Below are 20,158 nucleotides of genomic sequence, written 5' to 3'. Positions count from 1 at the left end.
AAATCAATAATTGATATTCAGCTTTGTTTCAACAATAATAACTGATCAGAAATGAGGCCTGATGGCTGCAATAGCAGCTTTGTGCTGTTCAGTGACTCCTGCTATAAAAAGGAGTCAAGGCGGTCTTAAAGATGTGAAAATGTTCCAAAGATCCTTCTTCATGTTGGTCCTGAACAAGATTGGTGTCAGGCCTTTTTTCAAAGGAGCTCCAAAAGGCTCACTTAACCCTTTGAGGCCTGGCTGAGACACGAGGCCTGTTGACCTTTGACCCTGTTGCTCTTTTGCTCTCATTGGCCTCTCCAGTGGGTACAGACCTGAAACTTTATGAAATCCTAATCTGGTGGAATAATTCTAGAACCCCCTCCCAAACAGGAAGTGGCTTCAGGAAGGAGGTGGGGCTTCAAAGTTTTAAATATTGGTTTCTGGCAGAGGTGTGAACTCCTCCCAGAAAGCTCATCTCATTTGGAGCAACTTTGACCAGTTATGATGCTTCATTTAAAGACTTTACTGGACTTTGCCACGCCCTTTACGGACAGCAGAAAGGACTTAGGGGGGTCAAACCAGCACAGATGCGATCCTTCGAGAACAGAACAACACACTCAAATTTCAACTTCCTAGGTTCAAAGAGAAAAAACTATCCCCTTGTGAAACTGGGCAAAATCAGGGTCTGGGACTTCTGCACTCCGAGAGCCTTTTGGAGCAGAATTGAGGATCAAATCTGGGTTCTGGTGTTTCTACTTGGGCTACATCCACCAAACTTTACACACATAGTGTGATGCCCCAGAGTAGCATGTGCTGGGAATTTCAGCCATCTAGGTGCTAAGGGGCCCAAGCACGGTCCCGGGGCATCCACTAACCCTAATGGGCTCCTCAAAGTCTGGCCCCTCTTCCCTGGTTTCATTTGAGCTGAAGCCACCAAAAGTCACACCAATGGTTGATGTCAGTGAGAGGACTGATTCTCACATTTTCAGCCATCCAGAAGTTACAGAGCTGAAACACAAGACCCCAAAGCCCCTTCCATGTTTGTTGCCAGAGATATCGTAGTCATGACAGTGCACCTCCTTTATGAAGAAAAACAAAACAACTACTGCTTTGGGGCTTGTGTTTAGGGTTATTATATTATATTATTATATTATATTATGTGTGTAAAGTTTGGTGGATGTAGCCGGATGGGCCGGTGTGAGCAGGCATTTCAAAATATATATTTCTGGTAAAAACGCAGAAACAGCGGTTAGTTTGTTTTTGTGTTCAAATGAGAAACAGACCCATCCAGTTGTAGTGCCACCACTCAGCGGCCGCCTTGCAGTCAGAAGCCATGAAGAATGTTGCCCAGTAAGAGGAAGGAGAAAGGAGGAGCCGAAAAAGAGACACCGAGAAGAAAAGCAGACGAATTTCCAAAACTCGACGCGTTCTTTCCAGGGCTGGACTGGGAAGAAGAGACGTCAGGTGTTGGAACGTGTAGTGGAAGAAGAAGGTCTCTGAGTAGTGAAAGAGTATCACTCTTTTAACATGGTTACTGTCTTCCATGTAGAATACTGCACTTTATTTTAATTTTTGAAACTTCAAAATGTGCGCATACATCCTCTGGTATGGCGTGTGCTTACACATATCGTGTAAATAACCATGGAGGGCTGCCAGGGATGAAAAGTGCCAGGGCCATTTTTTGGTCCCAGTCCAGCCCTGCTTCTTAACCTGCTCACGGTGTCCTGTCAGCTGTCTTCCCTCAAGGAGGTGGCCAGTCTTGCTCTGGAGCAGTTTCAAAAATAGGCCTCAGCACACTGCCTCTGTGCCATGCCTCTCTCATGCTCCTCTACTCTTTGGTGCACATGCCTCCAGTCTGTCAGGCCTCTAATGAAGACACTTGGATCACTGGGCTTGCTAAAAGCAGGGCAAACAAAACAAAACAAAGCATGACGTTGACCACAATAAGTCAGCCATTTCCACGTCGTGCCGTCCGTTCTAACGAAGAGCCTCTGGACAACAGGGTTTATGGAATCTTGTTGAGGATGAAACTTTAAAAAATCAGTCCTCTGTGTGGAAGAAGGGCGACTAAAATAGTCTCCAACTGTCTGATCTGACTCCTCCACTTCCATTGCAACAGCATGGCTTGACTAAGAGAAAGAGAGAGAGCGGAGAGATTTCATTGGACGAGCCCAATGTCCTTCAAGAAAATCAACCAATGGGCCGCGTTTCGCGTCTCCGATACCGTTACGGTCGATTAAAAACTATACACTTTTGAAAAAAAAATTATGACAGTTATGGGCCGGCCCAAAGATGTGCATCGGCCAGATGGCCAGTCCAGCCCTGGGTTCACCCTTGATGGGTCACCAGTCCATCCCAGGACCAACACACACAGACAGACAACCATTCACACACTCACAGTCATTTAGAGTGTCCAGGTAACCACTACCCTCTTGATGTCTTTGGACTTTGGGAGGAAGCTGGAGTACCAGAGAGAACCCACACAGAGACAGGGAGAACCTGCAGGAGGGGTGGAGATCGATGAGTCCTGGAGACGTTCAATAATGTCCACAACTTTGGCACCAGGAAGACAGCAGGTGATGGCTCCTGGGAGTTCAACTGACCTGATGATTGAACCACCAATCACAAGGATTTCAGCCTCCATTGTAAACAGAGAGTTTAGATGAGAGAGAACCTGCTGTCAGCCTCACCAGTCAGGGCAGTGGCAGAGGCAGCAGAGTTGAATGAAGCAGGACCACCTGGCAGGTCTCAGCTGGAGGTGATGACATCACTGGCCTCAGTCCTCACCAGTGCTCTGCCTAGCAACAGGGACGATGGAGAGAAACCAGTAGAAGCACTCTGAGAGTTGGAGACAGCAGGAGAGAGACCACGACAGAGTCACCCATGGGAAACTGTTGGATCCACTCAGGACCGGCTGGACAGACACAGATCAAAGACAGAATTGATGATGTCATCAGGAGGCTTTGATGGTGTCTTTATTTGTACCTAGAATTCTGTCTTTGATCTCAGGAGGACATGAAAGAAACCCAATTGAGGAAAGTAGAGGAGAACATTCAGCTTCATTAGAAACACTTGAACTGTTGAACAGTAGAATTTGTTTGAAACAGTTTACAACACTGAGTGACAGGATTGAAGAGGGAAGAGTTTTGTATTTTCTGTTTAATTCTAACTTAAAACTGGGCATGAACATTTTTAGTCGTTCATATTCTAACATACAGAGGAAGTCATGACGTTCCCTTTTTTTAACCTGTCCTGTTCAGGAAATGGAAATGGAAATTTAGCTGCTATGTTGAATCAGAAAAACCTTTTGAAGTCTACTTTTGCTTCAGTCAGAAAGTGGACTGTTGTTAACTCTCACAATGGTTGGTGATTGTGGAGGAAGACAAAATCCTTATGAACCTCTTTTTAACAGACACACATTTCTAAAAACACAGGTTCATTTTATTTTGTTCTTTTAGCAGAGGATGGTTTCGATCCATCGACCTCTGGGCCCAGCACGCTTCCTCTGCACCACTCTGCTCTACCATTGATGGTGCCAGGAGGCCTAAAAACACAAAACACCAATTCAATCCAGGACCTTGGAGCCTGAACTGAAACTCCATCACACGGTGGCTGTGCTGGGGCTCCCACAGGTGAGTGAGGCTGAGCTCCAGTCTGCTCTGAGGAGGCAGCAGACATCTGCACCACTCAGAGGTTTGGTTGGTGGCTTTGACAAAATCCCAACAAACTAAAATCCTGTTGAAGCAGGAAGTTCTAGTTGAACTCTCACCCACGTCACATGACCAAGAAAACCTCCTCTTTCATTCAGACCAGAACAGACAAACATAGAAACATTGTTTCAGCTTCTGATCAAACAATAACATGTTCTTGATTGTTTGTCATGTTCTATTAATCAGACTGATGATCTCTGGATGTTCTAGGAGGGGGGTCTGTTTCTGATGAAGCCTGTTTGGTCTGGGGGGGTTAAGATGGTGGGGCTGTTTCAGTTCTAGTGCTGAAGGCTTTCACCATGACAGTCAGACTCTCCTCTGTCCTTCATGGTCCCTCAAATGTGCAGTGTGGACCTCACACACTGAATTTAGCCTGAAAACTCTTCATGAAAAGCAGGAGACTCAGAGTCTCTGTGGCGCAATTGGTCAGCGCGCTCGGCTGTTAACCGAGAGGCTGGTGGTTCGAGCCCACCCAGGGACGATGAACAGGCTCTACTGGTGCTTAGGAGTTGCTGCGTTAATGATCTGAATGTGGACGGACAGACTGACCCTCCACAGCAGACTCATGTGACAGATCTCTTGATGAGACGCTTCAGTGTTAAATTTAGTCGTCGTGTGTCATGCAGTGTTGAGGAGGCCTGCTGGCTGTGGGTAAAGTGGGGGCTCAGAGTTTGTGGAGTGGGCTCTGGAGTGAAGGGGGTCACTGTTTGGTTCTCAGATGCTCCAGCTCAGGTTAGCGAGGTGGTGGAGAAACCAGTGAGAGCTCTGCCAGCTGGAGCCTCTTGGGTCCTTGGAGGCTTCACTCCTGGAGGTGGAAATGATGAGGAGTTTTAAAATCTGCTCCTCTTTCACGCTGACTTGTTTTCTAGGGTTCCCTCTTTTATTCTCCTGGAGATCAAGAGGATCCTGCCATGTTTGTCCAGGAGACCCACAGCACAACAGTCAGTGAATGGGGATGCAGGCAGGCTTTTAATGGGGGTCATTTGAAGTCCCAAGTCCAGTTGGAGCAGAGGGTGGAGTTTGATTCTCCAGGAGTTTTTGTTGTTGTTTTTTTCACCAGTTTCTTTTGATTTGGAGGAAATCATTCCAGGTGTTTGAAAGACGGTGAGAGCAACTTTGGAAAATGTTCAACTTGTGTTTTTAAATGTCTTTGCACCAACAAATGGTGGACAGGACAGCTTTTGAGACATTTTAATGCCACCGTTCAACAGTGAATCTGCTGGTTTCCTGTTTTTAGGAGCTGATGGGAGCTGCACAGAGAAGCTCTTTGAGACAGGAACCATTCAGAGCTCCACCCTGCTTCTTCCAGCAGGATCCACAGATCCACCAACACACCAGCTGTTTGATGTGTGGAGGCTTTTGACCAGGATTCCTAGACAGCACAGCTGGACTCACTCAACAGCTAACTTGTTAGCACCAACTAGACAGGAGCGCTTCTATGGTTTTACTCAGTGGTTCAATTTTTTAAGAGATGTCCCATTCAGCTTGTGGGTTTGAGTGATCACTCTTCAGTCTCCTGTTCTGTTTTATTAAAATATTCATTTAAAAGCTCCTGAGAGAGAGAGGGGGGGGGACAGAGAGGGGGGGGAGAGAGAGAGGGAGAGAGAGAGACAGAGAGAGAGAGAGAGGGAGAGAGAGATAGAGGGAGGGAGAGAGAGAGGGAGAGGGAGAGAGAGATAGAGGGAGGGAGAGAGATAGAGGGAGGGAGAGAGAGAGAGGGTGGGAGGGAGGGAGAGAGAGAGAGAGAGGGTGGGAGGGAGGGAGAGAGAGGGAGGGAGGGAGAGAGAGATAGAGGGAGGGAGAGAGAGAGAGGATCAAACTGATCTCAAACTTGACTTCAAAATTCTGATTCTAATCATTTGTACTCCTTGATAGATTCATCACTACAGTGTCATAGAGGGTCCATTACTATTGCAGTATATTAAAGAATATAAGAACGAGGTTACCATCCATGGAAATATAGTATTTCATGTATTGCAGTATATTTTCAAAGATATAACACTTTAATTTTTTTTAATAAGAGAGGCTTTAATGTCTGTCTTTGATGTCTAAACTCTGACTCTGATGTCATTGGTGGTGACTGAACTCTACCCCCTGACAGACTGGGAAGGCTCCTATTGGTGATGTCATCATAAATACATGAAGGTCTTGTTTCAATGTTTTAACATTAAAGCTCATCTTAGTAAAACAATCAAGTTACCTGAACTAAGTTCTTGAAAAAAATGACTGTGACTGACTTAAATAAATCAAATCTACTTCAAAGTTCCTTCTATGGTCATAAGTCGGCCATTTTAAGTGTACTTGTAGTTCCAGAACATTCCAAGAGGAGATGATATGAATCATTTTGTTAGATGAACTCAGTTCCTCTGCTTTGATGTTGGTGGACCGAGGGGAGTTTGCCTGAACCTGCTTGGACCTGCTGGCTCCTGCTCAGTCCCTCACTCAGCCTCACTCAGCCTCAGCAGCACGGCTCCACTGAGGCCTGATTCAGGTTCCTAGCAACCAAATAGGAGGAGAGCTGAACCTTCTTGCTGGGAGGCCACAGTGCTGACCACTGCACCATTGTGTCCCCTGAAAATGCCACCACCTTGTTGGGCTTTTCTGTAACAGCAAGGACACATGAACACAGCAGCTTCTTCACAGGGCTGGTGGCGCAATGGATAACGAGTCTGACTACGGATCAGAAGATTCTAGGTTCAACTCCTGGCCGGCTCGCTTTGAACTTTATACTGAGAAGATGAAGTGAGAACCAGTGATCAAAGTCACTGAAGTCCTCCCAGGTTCCCTCCTTGTCTGCTGGAAACATGAACACATGAATGATCCTGCTACCTCTCATGTTAAGCTGCACTTGACAGTGACAGCAGGAGAACAAAAATCCCAGTGTGTCATCAACATTTCCTGTCAAATCAATGATAGAAGCTGTTGAGTTTCTGGATCAGAACAAGGAGAAACCCACCCCTCACAGCCAGAAAAGCAATCTGTTATACGCTGTCAGATGCAGTGAGGCCTGCACGGATCTCTACATAGGGGAAACCAAACAGCCCCTCAACAAGCGCATGGCCCAACATAGAAGAGCCAACTCTGGAGGACAGGACTCAGCGGTTTTCCTCCACCTCAAGGAGGAAAGCCACTCCTTCCAGGACGACCATGTCCAAATCCCCGACAGAGAGGACAGATGGTTTGAAAGAGGAGTTAAAGAAGCCATCCACGTCAGGATAGAGAAACCATCTTTGAACAGAGGAGGTGGACTGCGACATTTCCTTTCACCTATTTACAACCAAGTCCTTTCAAAACTTCCCCAAAGAGCTCAGCTGAAAGACCCATGTGGAACGGCTGATGCCAGCACAGCCCATTAGCATCTGAGTGGTCGGTGAAACTCCCTAACGACCACCCCTGAAAATCCCTGACACCTCACAACAAATGTCGTTTGGGGAGGCCAGGTGAGTCTCGGGAGGGTCGTTTCCACCACAATAGCACTGACCACTCCCACATAGGTTTATAAGCTGGAGTTTCCACACTCTTCACTAGAACTGAAGAAGCCTCTCGGATGAGAGGTGAAACGTCTTCAAGATAAACTTACGTCCAGTTGACCAGATTTTACTTCGCTTCGATCTACGATGACCTGGATGAATGAGAACCTACACATACATTACTGTCAGCATCATTTTGAGTTTATTAGCAATTCTTACGACATCACTGTCCCATCAGTTTGAGATCATTACCAATTCTTCTGACATCACTGTCGCATTATTTTGAGATCTTTAGCAATTCTCACGACATCACTGTAGCATTAAATTGAGTTCATTCGCAACTCTTACTACATTACTGTCAGCATCACTTTGAGGTTGTTCGAAACTCTTACTACATTACTGTAAGCATCACTGAGTTGATTAGCAACTATCACTACATTACTGTTAGCATCATGTTGAGTTCATTAGCAATTCTTACGACATCACTGTCCCATCAGTTTGAGATCATTACCAATTCTTCTGACATCACTGTCGCATTATTTTGAGATCTTTAGCAATTCTTCTGACATCACTGTCGCATTATTTTGAGGTTCAAAGCAACTCTTACTACTTTACTGTTGCATTATTTTAAGGTTCGTAGCAACTCTTACTACATTACTGTCAGCATCACTTTAACTTTATTAGCAACTATCACTACATTACTATTAGCATCATTTTGATGTTCGTAGCAACTCTTACTACATGACTGTCAGCATCACTTTGAGGTTGTTCGAAACTCTTACTACATTACTGTAAGCATCACTGAGTTTATTAGCAACTATCACTCCATTACTGTTAGCATCATTTTGCGTTCATTAGTAATTCTTCCGACATCACTGTAGCAATATTTTGAGGTTCGTAGCAACTTTTACTACATTACTGTTGCATTATTAAAAGGTTCGTAGCAACTCTTACTACATTACTGTCAGCATCACTTTGAGTTTATTAGCAACTATCTCTACATTACTGTTCGCATCATTTTGAGTTTATCAGCAATTCTTACGACATCACTGTAGCATTAAATTGAGGTTCGTAGCAACTCTTACTTAATGACTGTCAGCATCACTTTGAGGTTGTTCGAAACTCTTACTACATTACTGTCAGCATCACTGAGTTTCTTAGCAACTATCACTACATTACTGTTAGCATCATCTTGAGTTCATTAGCAATTCTTCCGACATCACTGTCGCAATATTTTTAGGTTCGTAGCAACTTTTATTACATTACTGTCGCATCATTTTGAGTTCATTAGCAATTCTTACTAAATCACTGTCGCATCATTTTGAGATCTTTAGCAATTCTTCTGACATCACTGTCGCATTATTTTGAGGTTCGTAGCAACTCTTACTACATGACTGTCAGCATCACTTTGAGGTTGTTCGAAACAATTACTACATTACTGTAAGCATCACTGAGTTAATGAGCAACTATCACTACATTACTGTGAGCATCATTTTGAGTTCATTAGCAATTCTTCCGAAATCACTGTCGCAATATTTTGAGGTTCGTAGCAACTTTTACTACATTTCTGTCAGCATCACTTTGAGGTAATTCGAAACTTTCACTCCATTACTGTTAGCATCATTTTGAGTTCATTAGCAACTCTTACTACATGACTGTCAGCATCACTTTGAGGTTGTTCGAAACATTTACTACATTACTGAAAGCATCACTGAGTTAATTAGCAACTATCACTACATTACTGTTAGCATCATTTTGAGTTCATGAGCAATTCCTACGACATCACTGTCCCATCAGTTTGAGATCATTACCAATTCTTCTGACATCACTGTCGCATTATTTTGAGGTTCGAAGCAACTTTTACTACTTTACTGTTGCATTATTTTGAGGTTCATAGCAACTCCTACTACATGACTGTCAGCATCACTGAGTTTATTAGAAACTATCACTACATTACTGTTAGCATCATTTTGAGGTTAGAAGCAACTGTCACTACATGAGTGTCAGCATCACTTTGAGGTTGTTCGAAACTCTTACTACGAATCTAACAGTAATGGAGTGAAACTTTCGAATAACCTCAAAGTGATGCTGACAGTAATGTAGTAAGTGTTGCTACGAACCTCAAAATAATGCGACAGTAATGTAGTACAAGTTGCTTCGAACCTCAAAATATTGCGACAGTGATGTCGGAAGAATTGCTAATGAACTCAAGATGATGCTAACAGTAATGTAGTGATAGTTGCTAAGAAACTCAGTGATGATTCCAGTAATTTAGTGATACTTGCTAATAAAATCAAAGTGATGCTGACAGTAATGTAGTAAGAGTTGCTACGAACCTCAAAATATTGCGACAGTGATGTCGGAAGAATTGCTAATGAACTCAAAATGATGCTAACAGTAATGTAGTGATAGTTGCTAATCAACTCAGTGATGCTTACAGTAATGTAGTAAGTGTTTCAAATAACCTCAAAGTGATGCTGACAGTCATGTAGTAAGAGTTGCTACGAACCTCAAAATAAAGCGACAGTAATGTAGTAAAAGTTGCTACGAACCTCAAAATATTGCGACAGTGATGTCGGAAGAATTGCTAATGAACTCAAAATGATGCTAACAGTAATGGAGTGAACGTTTCGAATAACCTCAAAGTGATGCTGACAGTCTTGTACTAAGAGTTGCTATGAACCTCAAAATAATGCGACAGTGATGTCGGAAGAATTGCTAATGATCTCAAAATGATGCGACAGTGATGTAGTAAGAATTGCTAATGAACTCAAAATGATGCTACAGTGATGTCGTGAGAATTGCTCATAAACTCAAATAATGAAAATACTAATGTAGTGATAGTTGCTAAAAAACTCAAAGTGATGCTGACAGTAATGTAGTAAGAGTTGCTACGAACCTTAAAATAATGCAACAATAATGTAGTAAGAGTTGCTACGAACCTCAAAATAATGCGACAGCGATGTCAGAAGAAATGCTAAAGATCTCAAAATGATGCGACAGTGATTTAGTAAGAATTGCTCATGAACTCAAAATGATGCTAACAGTAATGGAGTGAATGTTTCGAATAACCTCAAAGTGATGCTGAGAGTCATGTACTAAGAGTTGGTACGAACCTCAAAATAATGCGACAGTAATGTCAGAAGAATTGCTAATGATCTCAAAATGATGCGACAGTGATGTAGTAAGAATTGCTAATGAACTCAAAATGATTCTAATGGTAATGGAGTGACAAATTCGAATAACCTCAAAGTGATGCTTACAGTCATGTAGTAAGTGTTGCTACGAACCTCAAAATCATGCGACAGTAATGTAGTAAAAGTTGCTACGAACCTCAAAATATTGCGACAGTGATATCGGAAGAATTGCTAATGAACTCAAAATGATGCTACCAGTAATGTCGTGAAAGTTGCTAATCAACTCAGTGATGCTTACAGTAATGTAGTAAGTGTTTCGAATAACCTCAAAGTGATGCTGACAGTCATGTAGTAAGAGTTGCTATGAACCTCAAAATAATGCGACGGTGATGTCAGAAGAATTGCTAAAGATCTCAAAATGATGCGACAGTGATTTAGTAAGAATTGCTCATGAACTCAAAATGATGCTAACAGTAATGGAGAGAACGTTTCGAATAACCTCAAAGTGATGCTGACAGTCATGTACTAAGAGTTGCTACGAACCTCAAAATAATGCGACAGTGATGTCAGAAGAATTGCTAATGAACTTAAAATGATGCTAACAGTAATGTAGTGATAGTTGCTAATCAACTCAGTGATGCTTACAGTAATGTAGTAAGAGTTGCTACGAACCTTAAAATAATGCAACAATAATGTAGTAAGAGTTGCTACGAACCTCAAAATAATGTGACAGTGATGTCAGAAGAATTGCTAATGATCTCAAAATGATGCGACATTGATTTATTTAGAATTGCTAATGAACTCAAAATGATGCTAACAGTAATGGAGTGAACGTTTCGAATAACCTCAAAGTGATGCTGACAGTCATGTACTAAGAGTTGCTACGAACCTCAAAATCATGCGACAGTAATGTAGTAAAAGTTGCTACGAACCTCAAAATATTGCGACAGTGATATCGGAAGAATTGCTAATGAACTCAAAATGATGCTACCAGTAATGTCGTGAAAGTTGCTAATCAACTCAGTGATGCTTACAGTAATGTAGTAAGTGTTTCGAATAACCTCAAAGTGATGCTGACAGTCATGTAGTAAGAGTTGCTATGAACCTCAAAATAATGCGACGGTGATGTCAGAAGAATTGCTAAAGATCTCAAAATGATGCGACAGTGATTTAGTAAGAATTGCTCATGAACTCAAAATGATGCTAACAGTAATGGAGAGAACGTTTCGAATAACCTCAAAGTGATGCTGACAGTCATGTACTAAGAGTTGCTACGAACCTCAAAATAATGCGACAGTGATGTCAGAAGAATTGCTAATGAACTTAAAATGATGCTAACAGTAATGTAGTGATAGTTGCTAATCAACTCAGTGATGCTTACAGTAATGTAGTAAGAGTTGCTACGAACCTTAAAATAATGCAACAATAATGTAGTAAGAGTTGCTACGAACCTCAAAATAATGTGACAGTGATGTCAGAAGAATTGCTAATGATCTCAAAATGATGCGACATTGATTTATTTAGAATTGCTAATGAACTCAAAATGATGCTAACAGTAATGGAGTGAACGTTTCGAATAACCTCAAAGTGATGCTGACAGTCATGTACTAAGAGTTGCTACGAACCTCAAAATCATGCGACAGTAATGTAGTAAAAGTTGCTACGAACCTCAAAATATTGCGACAGTGATATCGGAAGAATTGCTAATGAACTCAAAATGATGCTAACAGTAATGTAGTGATAGTTGCTAATCAACTCAGTGATGCTTACAGTAATGTAGTAAGTGTTTCGAATAACCTCAAAGTGATGCTGACAGTCATGTACTAAGAGTTGCTACGAACCTCAAAATAATGCGACAGTAATGTAGTAAAAGTTGCTACGAACCTTAAAATATTGCGACAGTGATGTCGGAAGAATTGCTCATGAACTTAAAATGATGCTAACAGTAATGTAGTGATAGTTGCTAATCAAGTCAGTGATGCTTACAGTAATGTAGTAAGAGTTTCGAACAACCTCAAAGTGATGCTGACAGTCATTTAGTAAGAGTTGCTAATGAACTGATATTCAATGCTACAGTGATGTCGTGAGAATTGCTCATAAACCCAAAATGATGCCAACAGTAATGTAGTGATAGTTGCTAAAAAACTCAAAGTGATGCTGACAGTAATGTAGTAAGAGTTACTACGAACGTCAAAATAATGTGACAGTGATGTCAGAAGAATTGCTAATGATCTCAAAATGATGCGACAGTGATGGAGTGAAAGTTTCGAATAACCTCAAAGTGATGCTTACAGTCATGTAGTTAGTGTTGCTACGAACCTCAAAATAATGCAACAGTAATGTAGTAAAAGTTGCTACGAACCTCAAAATAATGCGACAGTAATGTAGTAAAAGTTGCTACGAACCTCAAAATATTGCGACAGTGATGTCGGAAGAATTGCTCATGAACTCAAAATGATGCTAACAGTAATGTAGTGATAGTTGCTAATCAAGTCAGTGATGCTTACAGTAATATAGTAAGTGTTTCGAATAACCTCAAAGTGATGCTGACAGTCATGTAGTAAGAGTTTATCCGAACCTCAAAATAATGCGACAGTAATGTAGTAAAAGTTGCTACAAACCTAAAAATATTGCGACAGTGATGTCGGAAGAATTTCTAATGAACTCAAAATGATGCTAACAGTAATGTAGTGATAGTTGCTCATCAAGTCAGTGATGCTTACAGTAATGTAGTAAGTGTTTCGAATAACCTCAAAGTGATGCTCGAAGTCATGTGGTAAGAGTTGCTACGAACCTCAATATAATTCAACAGTAATATAGTAAAAGTTGCTACGGACCTCAAAATATTGCGACAGTGATGTCGGAAGAATTGCTACTGAACTCAAAATGATGCTAAAAGTAATGGAGTGAAACTTTCGAATAACCTCAAAGTGATGCTGACAGTCATGTAGTAAGTGTTGCTAATAACCTCAAAATAATGCGAAAGTAATGTAGTAAAAGTTGCTACGAACCTCAAAATATTGCGACAGTGATGTCGGAAGAATTGCTAATGAACTCAAGATGATGCTAACAGTAATGGAGTGAAACTTTCGAATAACCTCAAAGTGATGCTGACAGTAATGTAGTAAGAGTTGCTCCGAACCTCAAAATCATGCGACAGTAATATAGTAAAAGTTGCTACGAACCTCAAAATATTGCGACAGTGATGTCGGAAGAATTGCTCATGAACTCAAGATGATGCTAACAGTAATGTAGTGATAGTTGCTAAGAAACTCAGTGATGCTTACAGTAATGTAGTAAGAGTTCCGAACAACCTCAAAGTGATGCTGACAGTCATTTAATAAGAGTTGCTAATGAACTCAATTTAATGCTACAGTGATGTCGTGAGAATTGCTCAACAACTCAAAATTATGCTAACAGTAATGTAGTGATAGTTGCTAATAAACTCAAAGTGATGCTGACAGTAATGTAGTATGAGTTGCTACGAACCTTAAAATAATGCAACAATAATGTAGTAAGAGTTGCTACGAACCTCAAAATATTGCGACAGTGATGTCGGAAGAATTGCTCATGAACTCAAGATGATGCTAACAGTAATGGAGTTAAACTTTCGATTAACCTCAAAGTGATGCTGACAGTCATGTAGTAAGTGTTGCTACGAACCTCAAAATAATGCGACAGTAATGTAGTAAAAGTTGCTACGAACCTCAAAATAATGCGACAGTAATGTAGTAAAAGTTGCTACGAACCTCAAAATATTGCGACAGTGATGTCGTGAGAATTGCTCAACAACTCTAAATGATGCTAACAGTAATGTAGTGATAGTTGCGAATGAACTCAAAGTGATGCTGACAGTAATGTAGTAAGAGTTGCTATGAACCTTAAAATAATGCAACAGTAATGTAGTAAGAGTTGCTACGAAACTCAAAATATTGCAACAGTGATGTCGGAAGAAATGCTACTGATCTCAAAATGATGCGACAGTGATGTAGTAAGAATTGCTAATGAACTCAAAATGATGCTAACAGTAATGGAGTGAAACTTGCGAATAACCTCAAAGTGATGCTTACAGTCATGTAGTAAATGTTGCTACGAACCTCAAAATAATGCGACAGTAATGTAGTAAAAGTTGCTACGAACCTCAAAATATTGCGACAGTGATGTCAGAAGAATTGCTAATGAACTCAAAATGATGCTAACAGTAATGTAGTGATAGTTGCTAATCAACTCAGTGATGCTTACAGTAATGTAGTAAGTGTTTCGAAAAACCTCAAAGTGATTCTGACAGTAATGTAGTAAAAGATGCTACGAACCTCAAAATATTGCGACAGTGATGTCGGAAGAATTGATAATGAACTTAAAATGATGCTAACAGTAATGTAGTGATAGTTGCTAATCAACTCAGTGATGCTTACAGTAATGTAGTAAGTGTTTCGAATAACCTCAAAGTGATGGTGACAGTCATTAGGAAGAGTTGCTACGAACCTCAAAATAATGCGACAGTGATGTCGGAAGAATTGCTAAAGATCTCAAAATATTGCGACAGTGATGTCGGAAGAATTGCTAATGAACTCAAGATGATGCTAACAGTAATGGAGTGAAACTTTCAAATAACCTCAAAGTGATGCTGACAGTAATGGAGGAAGAGTTGCAAATAACCTCAAAATAATGCGACAGTAATGTAGTAAAAGTTGCTACGAACCTCATAATATTGCGACAGTGATGTCGGAAGAATTGCTAATGAACTCAAAATGATGCTAACAGTAATGTAGTGATAGTTGCTAATCAAGTCAGTGATGCTTACAGTAATGTAGTAAGAGTTTCGAACAACCTCAAAGTGATGCTGACAGTCATTTCGTAAGAGTTGCTACGAACCTCAATATAATGCGACAGTAATGTAGTAAAAGTCGCTACGAACCTCAAAATATTGCGACAGTGATGTCGGAAGAATTGCTAATGAACTCAAGATGATGCTAACAGTAATGTAGTGATAGTTGCTAAGAAACTCAGTGATGCTTACAGTAATGTAGTAAGAGTTTCGAACAACCTCAAAGTGATGCTGACAGTCATTTCGTAAGAGTTGCTAATGAACTCAATTTAATGCTACAGTGATGTCGTGAGAATTGCTCAACAACTCAAAATGATGCTAACAGTAATGTAGTGATAGTTGCTAATCAACTCAGTGATGCTTACAGTAATGTAGTAAGTGTTTCGAATAACCTCAAAGTGATGCTGACAGTCATGTAGTAAGAGTTGCTACGAACCTCAAAATGATGCGACAGTGATGTCAGAAGAATTGGTAAGGATCTCAAAATGATGCTAACAGGAATGGAGTGAACGTTTCGATTAACCTCAAATGATGCTGACAGTCATGTACTAAGAGTTGGTACGAACCTCAATATAATGCGACAGTAATGTAGTAAAAGTTGCTACGAACCTCAAAATATTGCAACAGTGATGTCGGAAGAATTGCTAATGAACTTAAGATGATGCTAACAGTAATGTAGTGGTAGTTGCTAATCAACTCAGTGATGCTTACAGTAATGTAGTAAGTGTTTCGAATAACCTCAAAGTGATGGTGACAGTCATGTAGTAAGAGTTGCGACGAACCTCAAAATAATGCGACAGTGATGTCAGAAGCATTGCTAAAGATCTCAAAATGATGCGACAGTGATGTCAGAAGAATTGGTCATGATCTCAAAATGATGGTAACAGTAATGGAGTGAACGTTTCGAATAACCTCAAAGTGATGCTGACAGTCATGTAGTAAGAGTTGCTACGAACCTCAAAAAAATGCGACAGTAATGTAGTAAAAGTTGCTACGAACCTCAAAATATTGCAACAGTGATGTCGGAAGAATCGCTAATGAACTCAAGATGATGCTAACAGTAATGTCGTGAAAGTTGCTAAGAAACTCAGTGATGCTTACAGTAATGTAGTAAGAGTTTCGAACAACCTCAAAGTGATGCTGACAGTCATTTAGTAAGACTTGCTAATGAACTCAATTCAATGCTACAGTGATGTCGTGAGAATTGCTCATGAACTCAAAATGATGCTAACAGTAATGTAGTGATAGTTGCTTATAAACTCAAAGTGATGCTGACAGTAATGTAGTAAGAGTTGCTACGAACCTTAAAATAATGCAACAATAATGTAGTAAGAGTTGCTACGAACCTCAAAATGATGTGACAGTGATGTCAGAAGAATTGCTAATGATCTCAAAAAGATGCGACAGTGATGTCGGAAGAATTGCTAATGAACTCAAAATGATGCTAACAGTAATGTAGTGATAGTTGCTAATCAAGTCAGTGATGCTTACAGTAATGTAGTAAGTGTTTCGAATAACCTCAAAGTGATGCTGACAGTCATGTAGTAAGAGTTGCTACGAACCTCAAAATAATGCGACAGTGATGTCGGAAGAATTGCTAATGATCTAAAAATGATGCGACAGTGATGTAGTAAGAATTGCGAATGAACTAAAATGATGCTAACAGTAATGGAGTGAAAGTTTCGAATAACCTCAAAGTGATGCTGACAGTCTTGTCCTAAGAGTTGCTACGAACCTCAAAATAATGCGACAGTGATGACGGAAGAATTGCTAATGATCTCAAAATGATGCGACAGTGATGTTGTAAGAATTGCTAATGAACTCAAAATGATGCTAACAGTAATGGAGTGAAAGTTTCGAATAACCTCCAAGTGATGCTGACAGTCATGTATTAAGAGTTGGTACGAACCTCAAAATAATGCGACAGGAATGTAGTAAAAGTTGCTACAAACCTCAAAATATTGCGACAGTGATGTCAGAAGAATTGGTAATGATCTCAAAATGATGCTAACAGTAATGGAGTGAACGTTTCGAATGACCTCAAAGTGATGCTGACAGTCATGTAGTAAGAGTTGCTACGAACCTCAATATAATGCGACAATAATGTAGTAAAAGTTGCAACGAACCTCAAAATATTGTGACAGTGATGTCGGAAGAATTGCTAATGAACTCAAAATGATGCTAACGGTAATGTAGTGATAGTTGCTAATCAACTCAGTGATGCTTACAGTAATGTAGTAAGTGTTTCGAATAACCTCAAAGTGATGCTAACAGTAATGTAGTGATAGTTGCTAATGAACTCAAAGTGATGCTGACAGTAATGTAGTAAGTGTTTCGAACAACCTCAAAGTGATTATGACAGTCATGTAGTAAGGGTTGCTACGAACCTTAAAATAATGCAACAGTAAAGTAGTAAGAGTTGCTATGAACATCAAAATAATGCGACAGTGATGTCAGAAGAATTGCTAATGATCTCAAAATGATGCGACAGTGATGTAGTAAGAATTGCTAATGAACTCAAAATGATGCTAACAGTAATGGAGTGAAAGTTTCGAATAACCTCAAAGTGATGCTGACAGTCATGTACTAAGAGTTGCTACGAACCTCAAAATAATGCGACAGTAATGTAGTAAAAGTTGCTACGAACCTCAAAATATCGCGACAGTGATGTCAGAAGAATTGCTAATGAACTCAAAATGATGCTAACAGTAATGTAGTGATAGTTGCTAATAAACTCAGTGATGCTTACAGTAATGTAGTAAGTGTTTCGAAAAACCTCAAAGTGATTCCGACAGTCATGTAGTAAGAGTTGCCACTAACCTCAAAATAATGCGACAGTGATGTCAGAAGAATTGCTAAAGATCTCAAAATGATGCGACAGTGATTTAGTAAGAATTGCTAATGAACTCAAAATGATGCTAACAGTAATGGAGTGAACGTTTCGAACAACCTCAAAGTGATGCTGACAGTCATGTAGTAAGTGTTGCTACTTACCTCAATTTAATGGTACAGTGATGTCTATGAATTGCTAATAAACTCAAAATGATGCTAACTGTAATGTAGTGATAGTTTCTAATAAACTCAAAGTGATGCTGACAGTAATGTAGTAAGAGTTGCTACGAACCTTTAAATAATGCAACGGTAATGTAGTAAAAGGCAAGGCAATTTATTTAAAAGTTGCTACGAACCTCAATTTAATGCGACAGTGATGTGGTGAGAGTTGATAGTAATTTCAAAATCACGCTAAAGTGATGTAATGAGAGTTGCTTCATACCTAAGAAATGATGCTAAAGTGATGTGGTGAGAGTTGCTACTTACCTAATAAATGATGCTACAGTGATGTGGTGAGAGTTGCTACGATCCTCAAAATGATGCTAAAGTGATGTAATGAGAGTTGCGACAAACCTAAGAAGTGATGCTACAGTGATGTCGTGAGAGTTGCTACGAATCTCAAAATGATGCTACAGTAATGTCGTGAGAGTTGCGACTATCCTCAAAATGATGCGACAATGATGTAGTGAGAGTTGCTACGATCCTCAAAATGATGCTACAGTGATGTTATGACAGTTGCTACTAACCTAAGAAATTATGCTACAGTGATATAATGAGAGTTGCTACAAATGTCAAAATGATGCTGCAGTGATGTCATGGGAGTTGCTACTAACCTAAGAAATGATGCTCCAGTGATATAATGAGAGTTGCTACAAATGTCAAAATGATGCAACAGTGATGTAGTGAGAGTTACTACGATCCTCAAAATGATGCTACAGTGATGTGGTGAGAGTTGATAGTAATTTCAAAATCACGCTAAAGTGATGTCGTGAGAGTTGCGAATAACCTAAGAAGTGATGCTACAGTGATGTGGTGAGAGTTGATACTAATTTAGAAATAATGCTAAAGTGGTGTAGTGAGAGTTGCTACGAACCCCAAAATGATGCTACAGTGATGTGGTGAGAGTTGCTACTTACCTAAGAAATGATGCTACAGTGATGTAATGAGAGTTGCTACAAACCTAAGAAGTGATGCTACAGTGATGTGGTGAGAGTTGATAGTAATTTCAAAATGATACTAAAGCGGTGTAATGAGAGTTGCTACTTCCCTAAGAAATGATGCTACAGTGATGTCGTGAGGTTTGCTACGAACCGCAAAATGATGCTGCAGTGATGTAATGAGAGTTGCTACGAATCTCAAAATGATGCTAGAGTGATGTAATGAGATTTGCTACAAACCTAAGAAATGATGCTACAGTAATGTCGTGAGAGTTGCGACTATCCTCAAAATGATGCGACAATGATGTATTGAGAGTTGCTACGATCCTCAAAATGATGCTACAGTGATGTTATGACAGTTGCTACTAACCTAAGAAATTATACTGACAGTGTTGTGGTGAGAGTTGATAGTAATTTCAAAATCATGCTAAAGTGATGTCATGAGAGTTGCTACGATCCTCAAAATGATGCAACAGTGATGTAATGAGAGTTGCTACGAACATCAAAATGATGCTACATTCATGTAGTGAGAGTTGCTACAAACCTCAAAATGATGCTACAGTGATGTCATGGGAGTTGCTACTAACCTAAGAAATGATGCTACAGTGATGAAATGAGAGTTGCTACAAATGTCAAAATGATGCTTCCAGTAATGTAGTGAGAGTTGCTACAAACCTCAAAATGATGCTACAGTGATGTCATGGGAGTTGCTACTAACCTAAGAAATGATGCTACAGTGATGAAATGAGAGTTGCTACGAATGTCAAAATGATGCTTCCAGTAATGTAGTGAGAGTTGCTACTTACCTCAAAATGATGCGACAGTAATGTCGTGAGAGTTGCGACTATCCTCAAAATGATGCGACAGTGATGTAGTGAGAGTTGCTACTTACCTCAAAATGATGCTACAGTGATGTTATGACAGTTGCTACTAACCTAAGAAATTATACTGACAGTGTTGTGGTGAGAGTTGATAGTAATTTCAAAATAAAGCGAAAGTGGTGTAATGACAGTTGATACTTCCCTGAGAACTGATGCAAAAA

General features: G+C 40.2%; 1 non-coding gene across 1 annotated transcript; it reads left to right on the top strand.

Moving 5' to 3' along the window:
• Positions 1-4,099: 4,099 nt before the first annotated feature.
• On the top strand, positions 4,100-4,173 carry trnan-guu (transfer RNA asparagine (anticodon GUU)). The gene has a single exon. It is a non-coding gene; the product is annotated as a tRNA-Asn (tRNA).
• The last annotated feature ends 15,985 nt before the right edge of the window (positions 4,174-20,158 follow it).

The sequence above is a fragment of the Aulostomus chinensis genome, chromosome 1, assembly GCF_037954235.1.
Source record: "Aulostomus chinensis isolate RoL2024-O1b breed Wild chromosome 1, RoL_Achi_v1.0, whole genome shotgun sequence".
Taxonomy (NCBI): Eukaryota; Metazoa; Chordata; class Actinopteri; order Syngnathiformes; family Aulostomidae; genus Aulostomus; species Aulostomus chinensis.
This window is presented reverse-complemented; position numbering and strand designations above follow the sequence as displayed.